The sequence below is a fragment of the Herpailurus yagouaroundi genome, unplaced genomic scaffold, assembly GCF_014898765.1.
Source record: "Herpailurus yagouaroundi ecotype Mexico unplaced genomic scaffold, PumYag 246, whole genome shotgun sequence".
In the NCBI taxonomy this organism is placed as follows: Eukaryota; Metazoa; Chordata; class Mammalia; order Carnivora; family Felidae; genus Herpailurus; species Herpailurus yagouaroundi.
In genome coordinates this window covers 12,030,957-12,038,344 of record NW_024412463.1, presented here as the reverse complement: position 1 = coordinate 12,038,344, position 7,388 = coordinate 12,030,957, and the positions used below count along the sequence as shown (strand labels likewise).

At 60.2% G+C, this 7,388-nt stretch overlaps 1 long non-coding RNA gene across 1 annotated transcript in view; it reads left to right on the top strand.

Moving 5' to 3' along the window:
* LOC121020029 (uncharacterized) overlaps positions 1–6,922 on the top strand; it is a 23,276-nt gene extending 16,354 nt beyond the window's left edge. The window contains exon 3 of the long non-coding RNA XR_005785897.1: positions 6,821–6,922. This is a non-coding gene — a long non-coding RNA (uncharacterized LOC121020029). The remainder of the gene's footprint in view (positions 1–6,820) is intronic.
* Positions 6,923–7,388: the final 466 nt, after the last annotated feature.

Sequence of the window (7,388 nt, the reverse complement as noted above, 5' to 3'; positions counted from 1 at the left end):
GGGGAGGGGCAGAAGGGGGAGGAGGAGGGGCAGAAGAAGGAGGACAGAAGGAGGAGGGAGCAGAAGGAAAGGGAGGACAGCAAGGGGGGGACAGCTAGGGGACAGAGGGGAGGGTGGGCATGTCCCTGGATGTGCAGGGACACTGTCTCCTGTTTGTGAGTTTATGCCCCCAGGGAGTGGGGGGCTAGGAGGGCGGTCTGGCTCCCAGCCTTCGGCACCTGATGGCAATTCCAGTCACGGGAAGGATTTCAGACAGATTTCTCCAGAGTTGCAGCTTTTAATAGTGATTTTATAGATCTTTGAGGTATCTGTGTTCATTTTCTTTGATTGTGCTTTGATGGTAAATGCGGGCTGGGCAGGTGGCTGGGATCTGGGCCCCCCGCCCGCGTGCCTTAGCAAGCGCCTCACCTTTAGACGGAGCCGCGGGCCTGGGTGGCTTTGGAGGGTCCAGCCCCACCCACGGCGCACAGCCCTTATCACTCTGTTCATTTGGAAAACAGGTCATGGAAAATTAAATTGCTTAAAATAGGTCACCAATTATAACTCTGTATTCTATTAAAACGAGAGGGCCTCTGGAACCTTCGGTAGTTTACTGTCGATGAAGTCAGAACGTGCAGTCAAGTCTCTGCCAGCTCTGTGTGTTGCCTCGTGATGGCCCTGCCTCTGCAGGACGACCCCAGCTTTCGTGCAGCCTCGTCCATAGTCTGAGAGTCGCTTTGTGATCAACGCCCCAGGAGGACAGGGGACAGCTGAGTTTGAAAAGACACATTTCTAAACATTATTAATAAAACGAGGCAAAGTTTTATTAAAATGGGTTATTGTCCTGACGCCCGTGTCCGCAGCAAAGACCGCCTCCCTGCGGCCTGGCGGGGCCCACGCCCTCGTGCTGGATGCATGCGGTGAGCTCATTTGCCAGCAGCTCTCTGAGAGGACACAAAGGCACAGAGAGGCTGAGGAGCTTGCCCATGGTCACACAGCCCGTGTGGCTCCACACCGTTCCCCACAAGAGAAGGGTCCTTCCCCCAAGACAGGCCCCGCTCAGCTCCCAGATGAGGCAGCTCGGGGGACTGGGGCCGCCTCGGCACCCTTGCAGGGGAGGAGCCCGCTCAGAAACCCACTTCTCTGGGATACAAGTCAAGGCCCTTCCAGCGGCCGCCTGGAAAAGCCCCGCACACACCAGTGGAACCAAGGCCTCCTCTGAGCAGGGCCCGGGCCCCGGGACAAGGCCAGCCGAGGGAGCCCAGCTGGAGGAGGATTTGGGGGCGGGGACAAGGCCCCAGGCTGTGGGTCACTTCTGCCACATCAGGGCGCGGGCAGCCTTACCTGGCCTTGCTCTGTGCCAGCCCCGCCCACAGGCGTCCCCTCCAGGTGGTGGAGGGGATTGGCAGGCACAGAGACGCCCACCGGGCCGCAGGCCCCCACAAAGGGCGGCCCAGACAGCGTGCCAAGAGCCGCCCGAAGCTCCAGGCGGCCAGGGTGGCCTGAGGTGTCTCTTGGAGGCCGTCTGGGGCAAGACCCACCTGCCTTCTCTTGTCAGGGGCGAGGCACCCAGCCTGGAGCCAGATGGCGGCTCCTTTGGCACCTGCTGTATGACTGCAGGGGACTTCCTCAACCTCTCTGTGCCTCCCAGCTGCGTACTTCCTGCCGTGGCCACAGTTGTGGTTTTCCGGTTTTGCCACAGTTCAAGGCCCAAACATCCGGGTCACATGGAGTGCCGTGCTTGCTAATCTCTGTTGACTGCGGCCACTGCGCCCCGTGCAAACTGAGGCTCCGTCTGTGTCTCAGGGGGTGCCCAGAGCACGGGCCCTGCAGCTCCAAACGCCCCCGGGACGCGTGCGGGCCCTTGTCTTCCCGTCCCAGTAACGAACATCTGCCCTGGACAAGGAATTTTACAACAAGACCCCGGCGAGCGGTGGCCTGGCCATGGAGCTGGGCGTGTCCCCCGTCCTCCATCGGGGCGCCCTCGGCTGACCTAATTGACCTCTGAAGGCCCATCACTGGTGTCATTGCAAAAAGTCATCTTGTGCTTTATTCTGAACAAAAGGACGCTTTGCCGACTGGGCTATTTGCTGGCGGGATTGGACTGTTTTTATTGCAATTTACCTGCGTTGCTGCAGATCGAGTTAAAAGCACATTCTAAATATAAACGCTCCTTTGAGAACTGGCCCGTAGGTTGAGTCTCTGCGGTGACGTGCCGTGTGTTCTCACTGCGGGGTACACGATCTGGGACCCCCATGTGGGGCTCCTCCCAGTGGGCGGGGACCAAGCGCACCCGGGCCCTTCTGGGGCTACGATCCCCGGGGGGCTGTGCCGGCCAAGCACGCTCGCTGCTCCCCTCCTTTCCTGCGAGGAGCACGGTCCCCAGGACGCCCAGGGGAGGGGCCCGAGGCCTTGGAAGCCCCCATAAAGAGCGGGCTTGGCTTTGAAAGCCTCTCTCAGGCTACGGTGCACCTGAGCGGCCCGGCGCAAGGCTCTGTCCCTGCTCTGTGCACCTGCTCCGTGTCCCCTAGCAGCTGGGCCCGAGGACGGCCCTGAGGCCTGGGGGGATGCTGGGGGGCAAAGCCGGGGCCACAGCTACAGCCGGGGTGAGCCATTTGCCGAGACCACAGCGACAGCAGCCCCCTGAGCCAGACCGTGGGGCAGGCACCGGGGTGTCCTGTCCTGGGCGCATCCCAGCCCAGCAAGACGGTGTTCTGTCCACCCCGTAGACGGTCCCATAGCACTTACCCCGAGTGTCAGGCCTCACAGTGGCAGCAACGGGGCCCTGGGAGCAGAGTTCGGACCCTGACATCCGGGCTCGTCTGCGGCCTGGGCCAACGTGGGGGCCTCTGGGACCCCGCTGAGCGGCAGATGCCTCAGCGCAGGGACATGGGCACCAGAGGCTCCAACAAGTGGGGAAGGACTTGGAAAGCCGGGTCCCTGGCTGGGGGTTGTGCGGGGCCCCCCAGAGCACACGCGTGTCGGCACAGAGACCTGGGTTTAAGCAGCCAAGCGAGCCAGCTCTGAATGTGACAGATAAAGCCCATTTCCAGGAAGGACACCCCTGTCACCCCCCCAGCTCCCCGCCCCGACACAGATAGCTAAAGACACAACAGGACAAGCACTCGGGAGAACCCTGCGTACCTGAGACCCGGGGCCGTCTGAGGAGTGAGGCAGGGCAGCTGGCTGGCCGCAGGCCTGGGGACGGCCGGGCAGGGGTCTGCGGACACCCCAGAGGAGATGTCAGAGGGGCTGCAAGCCTCTCTGAAAGGATGTACCCACCAGGGTCATGGTGGGATCCCTTTAAGCTGCCAGGCCTCGTAGCGGAACAGAATCGGACCCCCGGGGCAGTGAAGTGCTTGCTCGCAGGGGTACAGCGGGGGTCCAGGTGCCCGGCCGCCTCCCCCAGCAGGCGTGCGTGGTCGAGCTGGCTCAGGGTTCGCAAATCCAGACTCCTGGAAGGTTCCAACTACTGCCCCGAGGAATGGAGTCCTCCCCTCTACCCTGCCACCCCGCCCTCCCAGCCCCCCTGCCCTTCCCACTCCCACTTGCTCTCCTGCCCGGCTGCGCTGTAGCCGAGCCCCACGGGTGTTTGGTGTGGACTCCAGGACAGCTGGCTTGGGCACGGAGAGCTGCCCGGCCTAGGCCTTGGAGAGGATGCCTCAGGGCACGAAGCTGGCAGAGGTCACCATTGGCCCAGGCTGACCGGGTGGGGGCTCGATGGGACCAGCGTGTGAGGGGCAGAGCCTGTGGGAATGGTGAGTGGGTGCAGGCCCCCCTCCACCTGTGCTGGGCTGGGAGGCACCCACAAAGTACAGCAGGGAGGGGTGGCCTTGACCACCCCGACTTCTGCTGTGAGAATAGCCTGGCCCCGGGGAACAGACAGGGCTCTGTGGGCTCCGTGGGGAGAGGAGACGTGTCCCACAGCCCGCCCACCCCACCCCCCGCCCTCTGGGTGCAGCCAGCCAGCCCTCTGTCTCCCGCCCCCCACCCCGGGCCCCTGGCACCCCTCCCCCGGGCCCGGGGAGCACGGGTGCAGAGGGTGTAGACCTCCAGCTGGCCCTGCACGAACCTGGCTGATGCCCAGGGTCCAGTCTCAGTGCCGGGACGGTTTCCACGTTTTGCTGGGACAGTTTCCACGTTCTGATCTCACGAAGCCGCCAGAGCATCCGTGACCTGGGTGGGGGTGGGGGGCGGCGCAGGCAGAGGGACCCGTGGGGGCTGGCTTTACACATAGCGTTTGTTTCCCTGGGCGGCCGTGACAAACTGGGTGGCTTAGAACAGCAGAAATGTATTCTTTCACAGTCTGGAGGCCAGCAGTGCAAGTGAGGGTGTGGGCGGCGCCTCCAAAGGGAGGAGGCTTTATGCCTCGGGGGGGTAGGGGGCGGTGGTGATGGTGGTGGCGGGAGGGCTGCCCGTGGGCACAAACGTCCGCGGCACTGGCCACATCGCTCCCATCTGTGCCTGGCTCTCCCATGGCGTCCACGCCTCTGCATGTGTTTTGGGAGCGCCCCTCCTTACAAGGACACCAGTCACTGGTTAGGGGTGCCCTGCAAGGTGACCTCATCTGTACTGATTACACCTGCAAGGTCCCTCTCTCCAAATAAGGTCGTGTCCCAGGCACCAGGGTTGGGACGTGAAGTACTTTCTGGGGGCTCGATTGAGCCCTTGCATCCGAGCCCCTCCCCAGCTCTGTCCCAACTGGGAGGGGCCCCGGTGCTCACTCCACCCTCCTGCCACAAACACAGGGTGCACAAGACTGGCCAGGGTGTCATCAGAGGCCCAGGCTTACGCCTAGTTCAGTCTGGCCCGTCCGCTCCATGCCTGTCTGGATGGAATCTTCTCCGGGCGCAGCCAGTTCCTTGAGAACGCCGACTTACCTGGACAGACAGAGCTCAGATGACAGGCGCGGGAGTGACCACACCGGAGCCCAGCAGTGGACCTGACCGTAGGTCCTCATGGGGCTGGAAATCTGAGGGGCCTCAGATCAGTTCTGTGCTGACTCTAGATGACGCCCAGGGCTGAGATGGGAAGTGAGCTATTCTGTCAACTTCCAAGTCTCCAGAGGGGCTGCCAGGGAAACGCACAGACGAAAGATTCCCAGCAGGTGCTTGGGATCAGACAGACCAGGTTTCTCTTACTCCAAGCAGAATATTAGTGCGGGGGCCGCAAACCCCACGCTGGGCCGTGAGATCCCGGAAACACCCGGACACGGGCCATCCTGTCCTGAGACGTGGCCGGAGGCAGCTCTGGCCGTGGCTCTGGGAGCGTGGCCTCTGGAGGCTGGCTGCTTCAGGGTGCCTTGCCTCTTGCCTTGCCACCCCTGTGACCTCAATGCCATGATTTAATCTTGCCCCATCTCCCCGGCTGACACGTGGGCCCAGTGGCCCCTCTGTGTGAGCTGGACGATGGTCAGCTGAGGCCGTGTCTGTGTGGCATTTTGCTCAGGGTCTGGCACATAGGAGGCGCCCCGTTAACATTGGCCCCTCTTCCATCAGATAGACCAGAATTTCTTATAGTGGTCTCAGGAGCACCTGTGTCAGAACCACAGTGGCAGGCGGGGGCTTAGGGAAGCGCAGCAGCCTCTGGGCTGGCCCTCTGTGTCCAGCCATTAAGAGATGGCTGATCTGGGCTTGCCTCGTGTCGCTCCCACTGAAACCAAGGATGGATCGTGGGAGAGGGGGCACACGAGGTGAGGGCCAGGTTTGCCCCGGCTCCTGCTGGGTCGAGACATGGAGGGGGACGGCCCAAACAGATGGTAGAACTCATGCCGAGCTGGGACGCATTTATCACTTCCAGGGTGGGTACCAGAAGGAGAACACCTGTGCGAGAGGGGGCAGAGGGATCCTTGGGGGGCCCTCGTGGTCCTTGCTGAGGGCTGGGCCACCTGTGCCCAGAGTGAGACCACAGGGTCTGGCAGAGTAGGGCTCTGGGCTGCAGGCTGAGCAGAGGGGCCGGAGATATCTGCTCCTGCCAGTCACAGCGGGGGTGACATTGCCGAACACCCCCAGCCTCCGACCGAGGCCCCAAAACGGCGGTGCCCCACACCGAGGGCACAGTGCTCTAGGATGAAGGACAGACCTGAGGAAGACCAGCCCTAAGGAAGGAGGAGAAAACTAAGGTCAGCAGGCCTGGCAGCCCGCACTACTGATGGATAGACACACGTGCTCCAGCCTTCCAGCGGAATACGGTCCGGCCGTAAAACAGATGAGGCACTGACAGGTTCTAGCACACATGAACCTTGAGCGTTTCCGTGCCTCCAGAACAGCCACGTCCATGGAGCTGGAAAGTAGGTCAGGGGTGGCCAGGGGCTGGGGGAGGGGGTTCAGGGGACCAGCAGAAGCGGGAAGGGGAGATAAGCATGTTCTTTTTTTTTTTTTTTAATGTTTATTATTTTTTGAGACCGTGAGAGATAGAGTGTGAGCGGGGGAGGGGCAGAGAGAGAGGGAGACACAGAATCCGAAGCAGGCTCCAGGCTCCGAGCTGTCCGCACAGAGCCCGATGCGGGGCTCGAACCCACGAGCCGTGAGATCATGACCTGACTCAAAGTCAGACGCTCAACCGACTGAGCCACCCAGGCGCCCCAAGGTGAACACGTTCTTAAATTGACTGTGGTGGTGCTTACACAGCTCTATGACGGTCCTACCAGCCATAATTATACACTTCAGATGAGCAAACTGTGTGGCGTGTGACATATCTCAATGAAGCTGTTAAAAATTGAATATATGTTAAAGATCAAAAAAAGGGGAAGGTGTAGTCAACAGAAGCAGGACTTGAGATGATCTAGATGTTGGAATTAGCAGACAAGGGCTTTGAAATGGCTGTTACGAATATTTTCCAGGACGTAACCGACAGCATGGACGTAATGAATGAACAGATGGGGACCCGGAGCAGAAGCATGCAAGCTTGAGCTCGTTTGCGGAGGGGCCAGCAGCAGACTGGGACTGCAGAAGCAAAGGCCAGCCAGCCTGAGGACAGCCCGACTGAAATTGTCCTGTTGGGAGAACACAGAGCAAGCAGGGCCGGCCCGAGTGACCAGGGAGACCAGTGCATGTTCAGTGCTGATATACAGACTGATGTGTCAGGCGATCCAGTAAGTATGTCATTGTAACCCCAAAAAGAGAAGAGATTAATAATGCATAAAAATATTTGAAGAAGTAATGCTGAAATATTTCCCAGTGTGGTTAAAAATATCAACCTGTGCATATGAGAAATGGGGCAAATACAAAGAAAAGCAGATTTAGGCTCACATAGTTGTTGCTACGAGGTGGGGACAGACGGAAAAGTCTTAAAAGCAGTCAGAGAAAAAGGACACACACAGACACGGGGAGACAATAGCTGGTTCTCATTTTAAAGGTTTCTATTTTTAAGTAATCTCTGCACCAACGTGGGGCTGGAACTCATGACCC